The 17,083-nt window shown below is 55.3% G+C and overlaps 1 protein-coding gene across 3 annotated transcripts in view; it reads left to right on the top strand.

Moving 5' to 3' along the window:
- Window positions 1-6: 6 nt before the first annotated feature.
- Window positions 7-17,083, top strand: part of Cacna1h (calcium voltage-gated channel subunit alpha1 H) — a 57,721-nt gene continuing 40,644 nt past the window's right edge. For all 3 annotated transcript variants that reach the window (XM_033758500.1, XM_033758499.1, XM_033758498.1), the window contains exon 1: window positions 7-56. The gene's annotated coding sequence lies outside the window, so the exon portion shown is untranslated. The remainder of the gene's footprint in view (window positions 57-17,083) is intronic.

Here is a 17,083-nt window from a genome sequence, read left to right as displayed (position 1 = left end):
TGCCTCGGGCAGACCACGCGGCCGCGCAGCTGGTGCCTGCGCCTGGTCTGCAGCCCATATCCTTCCCTGCCGGCAGGTCTTGGGTTCGGGCGCAAGCCCCTCTGTGTGCGCCCTCGTGCGCTCCGGCTCTTTGCTCCGGATGCTTGGGGACGAGGAGCAGAGGCGCAGTAGCGCTCCTTTCAGAGAGGTGGGCGGGGGCTCCTCTCGGAGTCCGCGCAGGGTGTCCGGGCTCCAAACCCGCTAGGTAGGGGAGAGGCGGCGGGGCCCGGGGGGGGCGGGCAGGCGGCGTCCAGGCTGAGGCGGGCCCCTCACTGGGACAGGAGGCCCGAAGGGACAGTGTGAGGGGACAAAGTTTTTCCTGCGATGTATGCTCCTGTGTCAAGGGACCCTGCCAGGGCTGTGCACTCTATGGGCTCCTGCTGGCCCTGTTTCTCCGACATAAGCGGTGATGTTGCCTGAGAACTCGCTCTTCCAGGCTGAACTCAGAGCCTGGGCTGATTTAAGTCAAGAGGAGCTGCGGTTGGGGGCAGGGAGGCCGCAGGCACTGCCGGAGAGCCCTCAACTCCTCTTCTTTCCTGGCTGAGAGGAAGAGGTTGCTCCTTCTGGTTAGAAGGGCATGGGCTTCAGAGAAGGTTCCAGAACTGAGTTGAGTCAGGGCCAATGCGTTTCTGGGATGGAGTTAAGAGCCACCCCCACCCCCACCCCCCAGCACACAGGTAGTCTTTGGGTACTGTACCAGCAGGTTCTGAGAAGGGCCTGACCAGCATTAAATGCTGGCTGGCACCTGCCAGGGCCCTTGGGAACCGGACATCGGAGTGGTAGTCTTTGGGTGCTGTGCTGGGTGAGCCATTTTAGGAGAGGGGCTCATTTGGTACTCATAAACTTTCCCTGTCAGAGTTGAGGCAGGCGAAATGAGCGATGTGTGTATATATTTCCCTACCTTGTGTGTTTAACTGTATAAATATTAAATACAAAAGGGGAATCTGTACCAAAAAAAGTAATAAAGCCCATATTTCTTTTCCCTCAAATCCAAACACCAAATGAGTCAGATTTGTCTCTTGCTTGTAAATGAGACCTCGGTGGTCCCAGGGAAGTCACTCTGTGGTCAGTGCCTTTCTCTGTCCTCCATAGCCCAAAGGCAGGGTCTGAAGGCTTTGAGGGGCATCTTCTGGTGTTGGGGGCTCAGGCAGGCACAGGAGTGAGGCTGACATTTTGGGGCAGCTGTAGGTCTGTGTTCTCTGCAGCACAAAGACTAGATGTAACAAGGCCACCTTGTTTTGGTTGGAAAGTGGCATGGCTGGGAATTGTGGTAGGTGACTGGGCAGTGCTGGCAGACCCAGGGTAAGGCAAGTCCAACCCTATGTGGGTCATATGTGCAGACCAGATTGGGGAAGAGCCAACTGGGCCTCCAGGACAGCCCCCAAGCCTGGCTCCTCTGTCCTCTTGCAGCTGAGGAGTCTTTGAGCCTGATCCTGGTGTTTTGGGCTAGCTGTGTCCCTAAGGACTACCATCAAGGTTGTTTGTGTTGCTTTTTCAAGAAGCTGGGAAGTGACATGCAGGTGTGGTGAGACCTTGGGGGCTCTGTGGCTGGCTGTGCTGTAAGACCTGAGCTCCTGTTCCTGGATTCCTTTGTGGCCTGTGAAGTAAGATGCCCTTGTATCCCCAAGAGGGACTTGGGCATTGCCAGTCTTCCTAGAGAGGGTCAGAAGGTTCCAGTGAGTTGTCAGCCAGGGAAAAGACAACGGATTTATCCCTGAGGCTGACCCTCCTGGGTGGAGTAGTTGCTGTACCTGCTGCTTTGGGTGATATATACGGCTTGGAACCACCAGTCTTCCCTAGGGAGCCCTGCCACACTCCCTACTTTTCCTGTTATGGGTACCTTAAGGCAACTTTATTAACTCTCCTATTTCTAAGAACCTGACTGAGTGTCCCCAGTCCCTGGGATACTTGTAAAGGGAAGTGCAGTCCTGAAGCAGTTTCACTCTTGCCTCTTTAGCAGCTTTGCATCTGTCTTGTGGGGTGGGCTCATCTGACAGGCTGTGCAGGGACAGTGCTGACCTCCAGCAGATGCCAGGCCTTGGTGGGTGTGTGGGGGTGTGCCTGGGCCTCACGGAGATCCTAAAATAAGCCAGTGCGCCTGGACAGGTGGAGGATCGGCTTACTTGGGGAAACCCGTGTGGGCTGAAGCTTTACAAGGCTCTTCAGATTCCCGATAGTTGGGAGGAGTGGCTTTGTGTGAGGTGTGTGTGGCTAAGTTTTGCCTTGGACTGTGGGGTGTTCTGTAGCCAGAGGAGGCTTCCAGTGGCTTCAGTCACCCTGCAGGTGGATATATCCTTCCATGGAGGGTAAACGCAGAGAGAAGGAAGTATAGTCTGATTTGCTCAGGGAACCCATGCTCTAAAGTGGCTCTGGCTTCTGGACTGGCACTCCCAGCAGATGCCCGTTGTCTGAGCTGGGCTTTAATGGCTGCCAGAACTTGAGGAAGGATCTTATCTTATCCTTGAGCCTCTCTGGAAGCCCCAGTCAGGTGAACCCAGCACAAAGGCACATAATGTGTTCTGGGCCTGTGCCCTGAGAGTGGCCCTTGGCCTAGGCAGAGGTGCTTCCTAGGATGGCCCTTGTCTATTGATTTACTCTGCTGTGTAAAAATACAATTGTGCAAGAACTGTGGGGTGAGTGCTGTTTCTCCTACACAGGTTTATTTATAGAGGAAGGTGGGTGGGCCCCGTGTGTTGTAGCCTGCTCGACTGGGTTATGTTCTGCCCTGGCTCCCTGGGGCTCCTGACTCCCAGCTCATCTGTGATAGAGCTTCTGGTGTCCCAGTGCCTGGTAGGCAGGGCCTCCTGGGGATGCTTAGAAGCTAGGAAGTGGGACCTGAGGTGCTGTCTGAGATACAGATATAAGGGATTGAAGGTGGCCACGGGGTACCTGGAGCACAGGATCCTTTAGCAGGACTCCCTTTAAGAGCCCCCCTCCCGCCCCCCAGGACAAGGCACCAAATGCCTCAGGTCACTGGACTCTGATGGAGTAAAGGACACACCAAGGTTATCAGCTGCTGAAGGATGGAGCTGGGCTGGGCCCATCTTGTCCTGAAAGCCCCTGGTTGGGCAAGCCTGAGTCCTCGTGACGTGTTTTTAAAAATTGGTGTTTTGAACTGTCATAACATTACTCAGTGGCTGCCAGAGCCCAAGCACATAGTGGGCATAGCGTCCCACTTGAGGCTTGTGGACACTGGTCTGGAGGAGGCCGGTCCCTGTCTTGGCCCCACCCATTTCTTGTGATGTGAAAGCTGTCTGTCTCAGTTGTTGGGGATCACCTGCCTTGGTGTTCACAGCTGTCCCAGATCCCTGGGCCTGAGCTGGGAGCCTGGCATTCAGGAAAGTAGGTACATTTGGCGTGGAGTGGCTTCTCTGCCTTTGGTAACTCACTTGTCCCCAGGGATCTCATTGGTGCATTCCCTGATCCCAGGGCTGGAGCTGTTCCCTTCTCAAACCTGTAGGGACCCACTGCAGGGCTGTTTCCCACTGTGCCGAGAGTGTCTGTTTCCCTGGATGTGGGAGCCACAGGTTGATCCTTTGGGGCAGCCACTGTCTCCTTTATGGCCCTCCACTGGGCACAGGCTCTATCACATAAAAAAGTAGGCCAGTCTGGCCTGGGGAGCAATGTGGGATGTCAACAGCTTGGCTTGGCTTCTCTGTGCCCTGTGAGGCACCTGTCTGCCCAGGGTCCCTGGAGGCCATCCATCCTGGTGATTCCACAGGCCCTGGCCTGATGCCGGGCTGAGTGCTGGGTCTCTGTCAGGAGGGAAAGAGGCAAGGTGCATGTCTTTATGCCTCCCAAGCTGCTGGCCAGTATCTTGGTTTTTTAAGGCCCAGGCAGGGCCCCAGATGAATGTTTGTTTTGCAGGGTGCCCACTGTGTGCTGGATGAGTCCCAGATGTATTCTCTGCCTGCTGTGCTCAGCTTCCCCGTAGGACTCGAGGGAGCATGGACACAGTTGGGGGAGAAGGCCCTGGTGGGTGTCTGGGCACCCACCTCAGGGAGCCACTGGAGCTGTTGGCTCTGTGATGTTACCTTTCCTGGCTGGCCCTGTCCTTGATATGGGTGTGAAGTCAGCAAGGCTGAGTGTGCCTTGAAGATGGACTCATTGTGTACGTGCGCCTCAGCCTGTGGGGAGCCTGGAGGAGGAAATCTAGTCCCAGTCCAGAGCGGGCCTGGCCCTGTCTGGGACTGTCTTCCAGATCTGCTTCTGTAGCTCAGGGTTGGTTGGTTGACCTTGGCTCATTTGGGGAGACTCTGCCAAGAATTGTGCCAGTGTATGAGGCATGGGGTTGAGTTGCTGCTCTTGGGTAGGGCCTTGGGCCACCGGGGAATGTGAGCCGATCGCCCTAGGAGTCACCGCTCTTCATGATGGCAGCTAATTTGGGTTCATTCCTGCCTGTTCCTCATTGTCCCTTTCTGCTAGTCTGGGGCATCTTGGGGAGGACAGAGTCCTTGAGTCTGGCCATCCGTCACATTGAGACCGTGCTATCCCCGCCATCCCAACCCTAGTTCCCACATGTGCCTTGTGTGTGTGGGCAGGAGAGCTGTGAAATGGAGGGGCTCCTGTGAAAACCACACCTTGATGGCTTTAATTCAGCAAAGGTATGGCCAGCACTTTGTGGGTCTCTCCATACCCTTCCAAAACTCAACAATCCCTATAGTTGTGGCAGGTGGGGACCCTTTGGGAGGGTCTGTTGGGTTTGGCAAAGAGATTCTTATCTACTGGATGAACACTGAGTCTTGTGTGTGGAGATACTGGCAAAGCAGGAACATCCAGGCAGAGGAACAGTATGTACTGTGGTCCTGTGGTAGGTGGGAAGTGTAGCTAATACAGAGAGGTAGGGCAGGTGAGCCACTGCGGAGAGGGCCAGGAGTGCCTGTGTGCGTGGGGGGCAGCGCACAGCCAGCTGGTGGCTGTGGACCTAGGGCCTGCCCTAGGAGCATTAGGGACTATGTGGAGGTGAAATGAAGAATTGGGGAGTGTCTGAGAGGGTGATGGGCTAGCCTAGGGGCTCAGGATGCGAGGACAAGGCTGACCTCCAGCAGATGCCAGGCCCTGGTTGATGTGGGCGTTCCAGGCATTTCTCAGGGAGTAGAAAGCATAGGACTCAGGTGTGGTGGGATGCAGGCACCCAGTGGCCCAATTGGGGATGTGCCAATACCCCACACCCTCCTGCCACCCTATGGAGGTGACAGGTGACAGCCTTTTGCTCTGGGTTCCAGCATGTGTACCATTTGGAGCACCTGAACCATATGCGGCCAAGGGAGCCACCGTGGCAGGGAGTAGGTAGTCAGGGTGGTCCAGGCCAAGCACAGTGGGCTGGCTGAGGCTCCTGGCCACTAGCTGGTCCAGGGTCAGGATATGGAGAAGCACAGGGGATGGGCCTGGCTGTCTTAACTGGGATCTAGAGCAGCAAGCCAGGTCTAAACTTGGCCCTGAGCCATCAAGGTCGGGCAAGAAGTCTGTTGGCTCTTGTTTATGAGATGTGGGGCTTGTGTGAAGGGATCTGAGGCTCTTGAGAATGTAATTTTTCCTCTTGGCAAGAGTCATTAACACACACTTCTCCCTTTAAGGGTTAATTTTGCAAGAAAAATTTTGGAGCAACCGGGAGTCATGGGGGTAAAGGTAGAATTTTCAGGCCAAGGATTAGAGCTCAGTTGCCCTTCTTGGGCAAAACGAGGCATGGAGTCAGGGTGTGCTGACTGCTGTGCTTCAGGGCCAGCTCTGTGTTCAGAGATTGGGGCAGTGAGAGTGCAGATGAGATGCACTAGGGGACGGGACACAGAAAAGCAGCCGGGCTGGCTCCCAGACCCTGCCTGACTAGAGTTGGCAGAAGGTCTGGGCACCATCCTCAAAGCACTGTGCTCTCCTAGGATGACACATGGGTTGCCTGGCCCCTGTATTGCGCAGAAAGATCTCCACAGAACGGACTTGAGGGGTGTGCCACTTTTGCCTGCCTTTTGGATGCCCCAGGGCTGGTGTCCCCAGCCTCCTGCAGGCTCTGTGGTGGGGCAGGGATGGGCCTTAGGCTGGCAAGAGACACAGTATGTTGGCGTCACTGTCAGAGCCTGGAAAGATGATTAGCAGGACAGTTAATGAATGTGCTGAATTAGCACCAGGTGGGAGGTAACGCACTGCTGCTTCTGCACCTTCCAGACCAGTAGGCAGAGGGAGATCCCTGTTCCCACACATGGCCCCACATGGATTGCTCTCAGCTATAGGAGGATTCTGGGGGGCTCTCAGGATCATGTGTGATGCTGACCAGGACTGAGATAGTGTCCCCGAATGGCCCTGTGCCAGCCTTTTCTCCCATAGCAGTGAAATGGTCTCTCTGACTACCCAAGGGATGTGGGCTGCGCATGGGTGTGTACAGGCCTCCCAGTGCCCTCTGAGCTTATTCAGCCAGCTCCACCTGACTCTGCACTGTCACCTTGGGGCGCCTGTATTTAGGACCACTGTGTGGGAGTGGCTGAAGCCTGTAGGCGAGCCATCCAGGTAAAGCAGGGATCAGCCTCCCGCAAGCATGCCGGAAGCCACAGAGTTGAAGTGGGCCTGTTGCGCACCTGGGCCACATAACAGGGAAGGGCTGACAGGCAGGGTGAACCCCTGGGCCTTCTTGGAGCTGGGGACAGGCCATCCTGGGAGGGCACAGCTCTAGCCCTGCTGCCTGGAGCTAAGTGAGTGCTGGCCGTGGTACCATGTGGATGTGTTTGACATGACTAGGCTTGCCAGGCCAATCTGTCCTCTTCTTTCCTGGCTCTGCCAGCCCTATGCCCCCAGGCTGGGCTGCAGGTAAGGTCAGGGGACTGGTACAGTGGAGATGGTGGCCCGAGGCCTGTGCTCGCTCTCCACCCTTTTGTCCTGGTTCCTTCTCTTCCTCTCTGACTTTCTGGCACTTATAGAGGGGCTCCTCTGTAAGACTCTCCCGGCATAGGATTGAAGGGAACGTCTTGACACCTCGACAAGGGAGTGTCTGTTAGCACCTCCAGAGGCTTTAGGTAAGCCAGCTCACCTGAAAGTCATGAAGTCACCTGAAGTCACAGTGGCCAGGAAGGCCAAAGTAGCGCTCAGTCTCTGTTGGGGCCACCCTGTGCCCAGGGCCTGGTCCTATCGGGTCACCGCCCAATGTCTCTGTGGGCAGGTCACCTCCAGAGCCTTGGTTTTCTTACAGTTCTCATGGTGTCTTGCTGTGTGGCAAGTGGGAGCTGTACATCACCCATTCATGGTATGTTAGTTTGCTGTGCCAGATTAAATGCCGTCCATTTCGAGATTCATGACCACTCCTAACTTTAGAAGGTGACCTTGTGTGGAAACGGGATCTATGCACGTGTGATCCAGCTGGGCTGAGGATGTGTTAGGATAGGGTTCGCTCTAATCCACCAGTAGGTGTCCTTGTAAGCAGAGGAGACAGACACGTAGAGGAATGGCCATGTGACAGCAGTGGCAGAGACTGGAGTGATGCTGCCATAGGACATGGAATGACAAGGACCCTCAGACACCAGGAGCTGAGAGTGGCCAGGAACAGGTTCCCTTAGTGTCCTGGGAGCAGCTTGTGGACACCTGCGTGTGGGCTCCTGTCCCCCAGGCCTGGAAGAGGAACTTTCTGTTGTTTGAAGCCCTGGCCTATAGTGTCTTCTTTTTTGAGATGGAGTCTTGCTGTGCAGTTCAGGCTGGCCTTGAACTCACTGTGCAGCCTGCACTGGCCTTGAACTTGCCTTGAACTGTGATCTTGCCTAAGCCTCCCAATTGCTGGGATGACAGGTGTGCAGCAACACACCTGGCCCATAGTGTTTTGTTATAGCAACTCCAGCTTGGCCTGTGATGGCACTGTGAGCCTGGAGTACTGCTCTGTCCCACCACCCCCACCATACCTCCCTCCAGAGAGATCTGTGTCTTGGAGTAGGAGGGGCCTGAGATGCTAACAGAGCCAGGCATTCTTCTCTGGATAAATCACGATTAGTCACGCGCAGTATCGGGGTCTGAGATGAAGAGTGGGGCCCCCCCAGGGAGAGGGGAAAATCAGCTGTGAAATTGATCATCCTGAGTGTCTCATCAGCATAAGAGGCCCATGTCAGTCTTCGTGTCCTTGCGCTGGTCAGAGGCGTCCCTCCAGGTACCTGGAGTGGCTGAGCTCCCACCAGCAAAAGGGCTTCTGAGGGGAGGTGTCTACCATACCACTCCATGATGGGGGTCTCCAGAACAGGTTTCCTCTCAGCCTGCCCCAGCTTAACCTCTGGTCGAGGAAGGAGCTGTGGGAACCTCACTCTGCAAGGCGTTTGGCTTTGTGCTGTTGGCTTGGGGCTGCCAGGGGCTTTTCTGCTGCCTCTGAGGGGTATGGTTTTGGTGTAGCAATTGCCCATAAGCCCCGGCTGTGAGCCCATTTGGTTCTGTCCAAATGCCACTGCCTGAGTACCCTGAATTGTTGGAGGCTTTGTAGGTGTCTACTCCAGATGACCAGGACTGTCTTCTTTGTAGTTTCCATGGTCAGCCAGAGACCTCAGCTTGAGTTTGAAACCATACCCCACCCCCAGCCTCAGGCAGGCCTGGGATTATCTCCTGGGGAACCTGGGCTTCCTGAGATACTGCTGACGAGTCCCACCAGACTTGACAGGGGACATACAGGCTCTGGTGTGGCCATGGCTGATTGTCACTGTTCTGTTCAAGTTGGGGGATGGTCTGCCAGGCTGTGGTGTGCAGGCCATGGAGGTGGACATCAGTATGTGGCTTGGTGCTGCATGGACACTGGCCCAAGACCCCTAGAATGTTGTTCTCACACCATCTGTCAAGTGCTTCTGCCTGTCTGGGCCTTCAGTTGTGTGGCCCTTGGGATTGCTGTGTATCCCAGAGGTTTTGCCCCATTTCTCTGTTCTGTGCTCTGAGCACATGAAGCAGCCTGCCCTCAGACCCCTGACTTGCATCGTGAGAATTTGTGGCCCCCTCTACCTTGTGGCGGGACTCTGGAGTAATTTTCTGAAGGCTGTATGTATGGGGTGTGTCCCTGCCTAGCCTTCCCCAGCTGGGCTTATTGGGAGCAAGGATCCTGTGTAGGTCCTAGAGGAAAGTGGTATGGGGAGTGTCTACACAGGGCCAGGTTTTTCTGAGGGCTGCTGTCTGCACAGGAAAGGGGCTCTGGCCTGGCCTGGCCAGCATCCTTGGAGTAGCCAGCCTGAGCACCAGCCTCACACAGCCTAGCCTGCTATGCAGATGGGGAACCTGTGCCTTGGTACCCAGAAAGTGGCCACTACTTGTCAGGACATAAAAGAAGATGAGGGTTCTCTGGGCCACCCAGGGGCCATGTGGCGCTGTCCCCACTGTGTGCTTTTGTCTCTGGAAGCAGACACCACTCCAGCTATGGCCGTTGTCTGGTGAGTCAGCCTGCATTAGCACTTCATTGAAATGGACGGAGCTCTTCCTGGCTGGGACAGAGCCAAGCAACCTCCTGCTCTGGCCACAGCCCCATGTCCCTGAGGATGAAGAGTGCTTACTCCAGCTGGTGGCGGCAGCATGGAGCTCACCTTAGCCCAGCCTAAGCCTGCCATGCCATGGCTCAGCATGCCACGTACTCCAGTGGGTGCCAGGATAAGCAGCCTGGTTGGGTAAGCCACCTCCTTCCCTTCTCCTCCCCAGCAGGCAAGGACCTGTCCTGCTGTGTCACTGCAGTGACAAGATATGGGACCTGTGTCTGTCAGCAGCGTATGCCACATTGTGAGTCACAGCTGCTCAGCATCTTCAGATTTAGGAAGGGGTGAGTACTGAGTTTGGTTCACAGTGCCTACTAGGGAGCAGGGTAGAACTGAGGTAGAACTGTGGGTCTACTGGGCAGTGTGCAGGGTGGGCACAGGTGCCACGCTCCTCCCTCCTATGGAAGCCAGTGACCTGCCTGCTGATGTCATCTAGAGTGTGACAGACCCTAGACCTGGCCCCACAGGACCCCAAGACATCTAGTGGTTAGAGTGTATGGTAAACAACAGTGAAGAACATTTTAGCATTATGGTGGTTCATGTGATGTTTGGGACATAGGCTAAGGATGATTCTCTAAATGTATGTGTTTTTATACCATCAAGTAGGCAACCCTACCCCAAGCACAGCGCACGTCATTGGAATCTACCCTGGCCTGGCCTCTCACTGGTGTGAACTCAGACTGGCCACTGTTCCTGGACTTATTCCTGTGGGATGAGGCCCCTTGTCTTTTGTGGGCATCTTGGACTGGCCCTCCAGACCTCTAGCGTGGGCTGTTGTGGGAGGTGCTATTGTGAGGTCCCCGGCCCTGGGAGTTACTGCTCCTGTAAGGCACTGTGACTCCTCGCCAGCATTTAAAGATTCCATAGAAGGCTGCAACAGTGGCCTGGATGTGTGGCTGTAGTCACTGCGCCCAAATCTTGCCCTTCCCAGCCTTGTACATGCCAGTAGAATCCTATTCTGTCTGTGTTCTCCTTCCCCCAACTCTGCAGGAGCCTTGGAGAGGAAGGCAGGCAAAGGCACCAGAGCCAGGTGCACAGTAACACTCACTACTTGTACCATTGAGCCTCCAGGCCCTGGGTTCCCAGCTGAACATGTGACAGCTTCTCACCTCTGTCCCTGAGATTGAGGCTCAAGCCCTTGGTTTGTGGGTTGGGGTTTGTTTGGCCTACCTGCCCTTGCTGGTCTTGGGACCCAGCACCTTGAAGCAGAGGAGGCCTCCTGGGGTCCATGGGAGCAAGGGGCAACCACTGTGTGCATTCCTCATAGCGGGTCCGGTCCTTGGACGACTCTGTCATTTGCTTAGCAGCATCTAGGTCTTCAGCATGGCAGACTAGGTAGGTACCTGACTTATGGCCCCAGGGAAAACATCCTTGGAGTGGCTGTTCCCGAGATCATTGGCTTCTGTGGAGGCCCTGGAATGTGAAGGGTACCCCACATGGGGCAGGGGCAGTGGCACTGATCTAGTCAGAGAGAAGGGACTCACACAGGCCCCTATTGGACAGGTGGCACCTGGTGGCAGGCTGGAGATACCAGGAAATGGCCTGCTGCCCGGAAACAGCCCTGCTTCTCCTTGCTGCCATCCGGAGGAATGTTCTTAAAGCCAGGCAGTGTCATAGGAAGAACTCAGCAGGCCTGGAAACAGCAGCTCACGAATGGCCCAGACCAGATTTTATGTTTCAGATGCTGGGCCTGTTGACACTTGGCCTGTTCTTCCTTCGTGACCTGAAGCCTTGTATTTTTTTCTTTTTTGGTACTGGGGATTGAACCCAGATCCTTGAGCTTGTAAGGCCGGCAGCAGAACCACTGAGCTAAATTCCCGCTAAATCCCTGGCCCAGCCTTGTATTTCTTATCTTCCATTGAATCTGGTTGCTGAGGGAAGAGGATAAAAGCTGGACCAGCTGCAGCCATGAGGAGAGGCTGGGTGAGCACAGTGAGCAGGTCAGGCCTCCCTCACCAAAGCTGGGTTCATTTGGCCTGGGCAGAGGGGGCAGCTGGCATTGGGACCTCAGCCCTGGGGTTCAGGGAGCTGGAGGGAAAGGCCTGACCTTAGGGCCTTCTCCCCACTCTGTTCTGCCCCCGCATTGCCGTTCCACCAGTGCACAGTGGGATGCTTAACCCCAACCCTGTACCTGGCCGGAGTCCTCATTTCTGCTGGTCTCCCTCCAGGGCTTACCCCTGCCTACATTTCTTTTTCCTCCTAAAGTTTTGGAGCTGGAAGCTGATCCTTCCCTAGACTATGAAGGGCACACCATGCACTGTGAGTTTATAGGTAGTAATTGGGAAATTGGCTGTGTCTGGTGCCTGGCCCAGTGGGGCTGCTGTTACCATGCATAGTGTGGATGGTGGCACGCAGGCACTGGCTGCAAAGAGGCCTGTTTTGTCTAACTGCAAACTGTCACATTGTTGTGACCCACTCCCTGTCCTCATGTGCCCATGGGGGATCCATTCTGTGTGTGAATTTGAGCTAAGTAGAGGTTGGTGGCCTGGAGGTGGGGAGTGCTTCACACCCTGTGAGGTAGACTGGGTCCCTGTGAGTTTGTAGGGAGCTTACTGTCTTTGGCCCCAGAAGGCTCCCAGGCTTTGGGTCATACCCCTTTCCAAAGCAGAAGCTGGGAGTCCCTTGCCTGGTGGGCACAGGACAGGGCCCAGGAATCTGGTCCACTCCCCTGCTGAGGTGCACACATTCTGCCTATGAGGACACTAAGGCTCAGAGCAAGCTCTTGCACCGTGCAGGATCTGGAGCCAGGCAGACCATCTGCAGCAATGCCTGTGCCTGTTCTTTTCCACACATCCTTACTGGGATGTGGACACATGCCACACAGCATGCTCATAAAGTGTGCAATTCAGTCATGTTCGCTCTTATCAGACTTACAGAGCTATCACCACAGAAACGTTAGGACACTGTCATGGCAGGTGGAACTGCTTTACCCAACACAGTCACACCCCCGTGCCAATCTTCTGTCACCGCTATACTTGCCTGCTTGAGAGGGTTGGAGGTTGTGGCTTCATACAGTACATGCCTGTTGGTCATGGCTCCGGTTGAGTGTTGTGTTTTTGAGGTTCTCCTATGTGATAGCAGGTCCCCCTTTCTGTTCATCCACTGACCTTTTGGGATGTGTGCATCTCTCACTGTTGAAAATGCTGATGAGAGAGGTATATGCAGGTTCTGTGTAGAGCTCTGAGTTCAGTTCCCTTGAGTACACAAGAGAGAGAGAGAGAGAGTTGGCGCGGTCAGGTAGAATATGGTTTGAATGTTCCAGGGACTGCCATGCCATTTTCTTGGCATTTAGATGACTGAGCCACTGGTTCCACTGTGGCCCTGGAGGCCACACCTGCCTGTGTGAACAGGACCCAGCCTTCCTTGTGGGAATGTCATGGCATCTCCCAGATGTGTAGATGCGTCCGTGGGCAGCCCCTGTTTGGTGGGCTCAAAAGATGGTCTTGATTACAGTCAGTGGGTCTGGGCTGCCCTTGGGCTCTGGGTCTCATTGGTGGCATCTAGACAGGCAGGGTCTAGCTGCTGTACCCTCTTGCCGTGGAGGACCTCTGTGACTTGTACACAGGTTGGGCGAGGACAGGTGTCCTTCCTAACACTGGCAGGGGTGGGAGTAGTTGGTGTTGTGCCCGCTCTGCATCTGTCTCTCCGTCAGCTCTCGGGAGATTTTCAACACCCACACTTGGAATAAAAAAAATTATTAATGAGCTTGGCATGGTTGCCATGGGAACCTGTTGCTAATGAATCTCTGGGGTTTCCTCTTACCTTTGCTGAGCTGGGAAGGCCAGAGCTCACTCCCAACCACGTTTCCCATTCATCGGGTTACTGTGGCAACGCCTGTCACTAATCCCCAGCCGGCTCCTGCTTTACCTACCTGGCCCCAGGAGCCTGCTGCCCTCGTTACATAAAGCCATTTAGCATGTTCCCAGGCTGCTCCTGGCCCTGCCCAGTGCCCTGGAAGGTTCACCTCTCCTACAGGGCCATTTGGGTCCCTTGGATGCAGAGAGCAGAAGCAGCGTTTTGGGGTTTTCTCGAGACAGGACAATGGGTCTTGTCCTTGCGGCCTTGGCTTGTAGTAGGCAGTTAAATAAATGCTCACTAGATGAGTGAGTGCTTGCTCTGACTTACCTTAGTCAGCAAGCACCTAAGCCGGGGCCTGAATTAGGGCTGACTGAGGCAGTGCTCACACCCATAGCTGCCACCTGCCAAATGTGCTGCCTGCTGGCCCCTGGCTGCTGAGCTTGATAGGAACCTGGGGGCCTTGGGAATGGGCAGGCTGCCCCCAGAGCCTCTCCAGGCTGCTGGGTAATATGTGGGGTGGAGGTTAGGGTCTCAGGCTCTGGATACCTCCTGCCCTTCTAGGGGAAGTCTGCCCGTGGCTGGGTCTTAGGGCAGTGGTGTGGGGCCTGAATGTAGTGCCCTGTGCTCAGCATACATTTAAGTAGGGAGTGGGAGGGCAGAGGGAATGTTCTGGATTGCTGCAAGTAGTAGAGCACTCCATGTATACCCCGGTGTGACATGGCAACCAGGTCTTCCTGCAACCTGTGCCCTCTTTCTTGGTGGGTGTATAGGCTGAGCACAACTTAGGAATCGGAGCCGACCTTTATACCTGCCAGCCCAGGGCCTTGAGATCTTGTGGGGTTTCCCAGGGAGGCACAGGGTGACCCATAAGAGGCTGACTAGGTTGAAGAAGCTATGGGTAGACTTCTTTTGAGCCTCAGTTTGCATATCCAAGACATGGTTATTGTTTGTTTGTCTTGTTTTTTGGTACCAGGAATCAAACTCAAGGCCTCACTCTTGCCAGGCAGGCACTGTACCACTGAGCTATATTCCCAGCCCCAAGACATGGTTATTGGAGGATTAGGGGAAGGGCCAGCACTTTGGCTCCAGGCCAACAGGGTGAACAGCATGTCCACAGGTTTCCAGGGCCACGTTCACCTGATCATACAGACCTGGGAGCCCCCACTCTACCTCAAAGAATCAAGACATTTTCACTTTGCTCAGGGACCACCTATGGCTCCCCATTGCCTACAAAAAAGTTCCCACCCTTTAACCAGCACTCAACCCTTTGCAGCCTGTGCTGCTGTGTCCCACTAAGGCCTCAGCACCTTAGAAAGCCCCTCAGGCTCCATCAGGTTTCTCCAGGGTCCTGACCAAGGTCCTCAGTTTGTAGATGATGCCCCACTCCAGCCCCAAGCCCCAACCCAAGCCTGTGCCCAGCACTCTAGACAGTGGAGCCCAGTAGGTTATGCTGGCTGTGGTGGTTCTCAGGCTATGACCATAGAGAGCTGGGTGGATAGATAGAGGGGCCAGGATAGCACTGAGCTGTGGGTTGACCAGGAGCCTTGCTCAGAGCCAGCAGATGTGAATGTCACGTGAGTGGCACCTGCTTGGTCATCCTAGTGTGATGCTGCAGTCTTGTGTAGCCTTAGTAGTGCTGTCCAATTTCCTTCTAGGAGCAGTGGGAGCTTGCCAAAGATGAAGAGACTGGGTAGCAGTGACCCCATGGATAAGGTGGCTCCATAAGGAGTTTTCACAGCCTCTGTGTGTTGGTGGAACTCAGAGTTGAGGGCCTGGGACAGCTGATGGTGTTTGGGGCCAGGCCCTAGGTTCACTTGGCACTTGGGTTCTGTGAGTCAGTAGTTCATGCCCCAGAACCCTGATGGCCATGCCATGTGGCCTGATATGTGGCCACACTTGTGTCTGAGGACTTCTGCTGGGTATGGGCTGGAATTTGTGGTTAGGGATGTGTGTGTTGAGGTGACAGAGAGGGACGGGCCTAAAGTGCCCCAGGCCTGCCGGTGGCTTCTCAGGCCTCCTCCACCCTCTCTTTGCCCTTTCAGAGTTGGCTTTCCTGTGGGCACAAGTTCCAGGACCACAGGCAGGAGACTCCGGGATGTTAGCACAGAGACTAGAACAGTGACTCTCCAAAGCGGCCCAGGTGAGCAGACCCTCTGACCTAGGAAATGTCTCTTTATCTCTCTGGTCTTGGGTGACCCAGGGAGTTCCAGGTTTGGACACATTTCAGGGGGATCAGGGGCTGTCTGCAGCTCTCACTCTGATGAGGACACGGCCCCTGCTTACCCTCCCAGTCTACAGGCAATCTTGGGTAGAATCCCTGGGTCTGGCTTGGATCCTTTGTCTCTGATGCCTGTATTCTACTGTGGCACTCCCACCTCTGGGTCCCCCTGGAGCAGGTGTGCAGAGCCTGGGAGGGGCATCAGAGACCTTTTGCCCACCTTCTGAGAACTTGGCCAGGCTACCTGGATTTATGTTGAGTGAGGTGTACCTGGGCTGTCTTGTTGCAGAGGCCCTTCCTGCCCTTGCCCTTTTTGAGGGTGTGCCTGGGTGAGCATCATGCCCAGGGCCCATCAAGGCTGCCCTGGAGCAGGACGCAGCCTTATTGGGAAGGTGCTGTGTTCCCAGGGATGTACTCCACAGCCCTGCCAGGACTGTGCCCAGAGAGCTTTTGTCTACCTCCCCCAGGTTACCCACTGCATGAAGCACACAGGCGTCCTTGGTCAGCATGCTGCCGTGGCAGCAGGAAGTTTGGGTCTCACAGCCCGTGTTTTCCTGCTCATTTGAAATATTACTGTGTGGATGGTTGGGATCGCGGGATGTTTTAATTCCTAATTTAGACTGTTTATGTGCGGAACTGAGCCCCCACCCACCCCTCCCAGTACCTCCCTCCTCGCTTTGTACTCCCAGCTGCCCATGGGTACTGTGTCCACCCAAGGGGTGTGCTGGGGGTGGGGCTGGCCCTAGACCCCTCCCTCCCCAGCCAACCATGGGCCATCTTCATTGGTCCTGCGGGGCTCTGAGGCAGCTGGTCTCTCCTCAGCCCTGGCTTCCTCTCCAGGACCACTTGTGAGGGGCAGCCCCCTCCTTGTGCTCCCTAGTCCTTGCTCTAGGACTGGGACTTGAGGTCACGCAGTGGCCAGGCCGTCCTTCCCCAGGCGGGGGTTGGGAGCCTGAGGAATCTGTGGCAGCCTGGGCAGGCTCAGCTGTCTGCTTGGGGAAACAGATGAGGGGGAGGGGAACCCCAACCCCAATGGTGCTGTCCCTGGCCCCTTCATGAGTCTCAGTGACCCTCTGAGGGCCAATGTTGATTTTTTTAAACTTTAATTAGAAAATATATTTCTTTCTCCTGTAAGTAATGATCTGGTTAAGGCCTGAGCTGGCTTTCCAATCACCATGTGAGCCAAGCTGGTGTGTCCCTCCCCACGTCCCACCCTTGAGAGGATTTCTGAGCCTGGAGGAACTGATCGGGGTACTCTGGCTTGTGGGCTACCACAGTGAGAGGGCAGGAGTTGCTTAGGGCCAGGACACCATTGGGCAGCTGCCCCAATGCCCACCTCCATGCTGAGGCTGTGGGGTCTTCCTGCCCCTGAGTGATGAGTCCTCCCTCGGCTGGACCTCCTCTGTGGTGATGGTGGGGAACCCTGAGACCAGGAACAGCAGGTGATCTCTAGCTTGCACCACAGTGCTTTGGCTTCTGAAGGTGGCCTGGGGATTCCCTAATTAAACGATTTATTAAAGCTTTGACTTCTTGGAGCTGGCTTTCTGTAGCTGCAGGACAGAAC

Source organism: Fukomys damarensis, unplaced genomic scaffold, assembly GCF_012274545.1.
Source record: "Fukomys damarensis isolate Sample0158 unplaced genomic scaffold, DMR_v1.0_HiC HiC_scaffold_34, whole genome shotgun sequence".
Taxonomy (NCBI): domain Eukaryota; kingdom Metazoa; phylum Chordata; class Mammalia; order Rodentia; family Bathyergidae; genus Fukomys; species Fukomys damarensis.
This window is presented reverse-complemented; position numbering and strand designations above follow the sequence as displayed.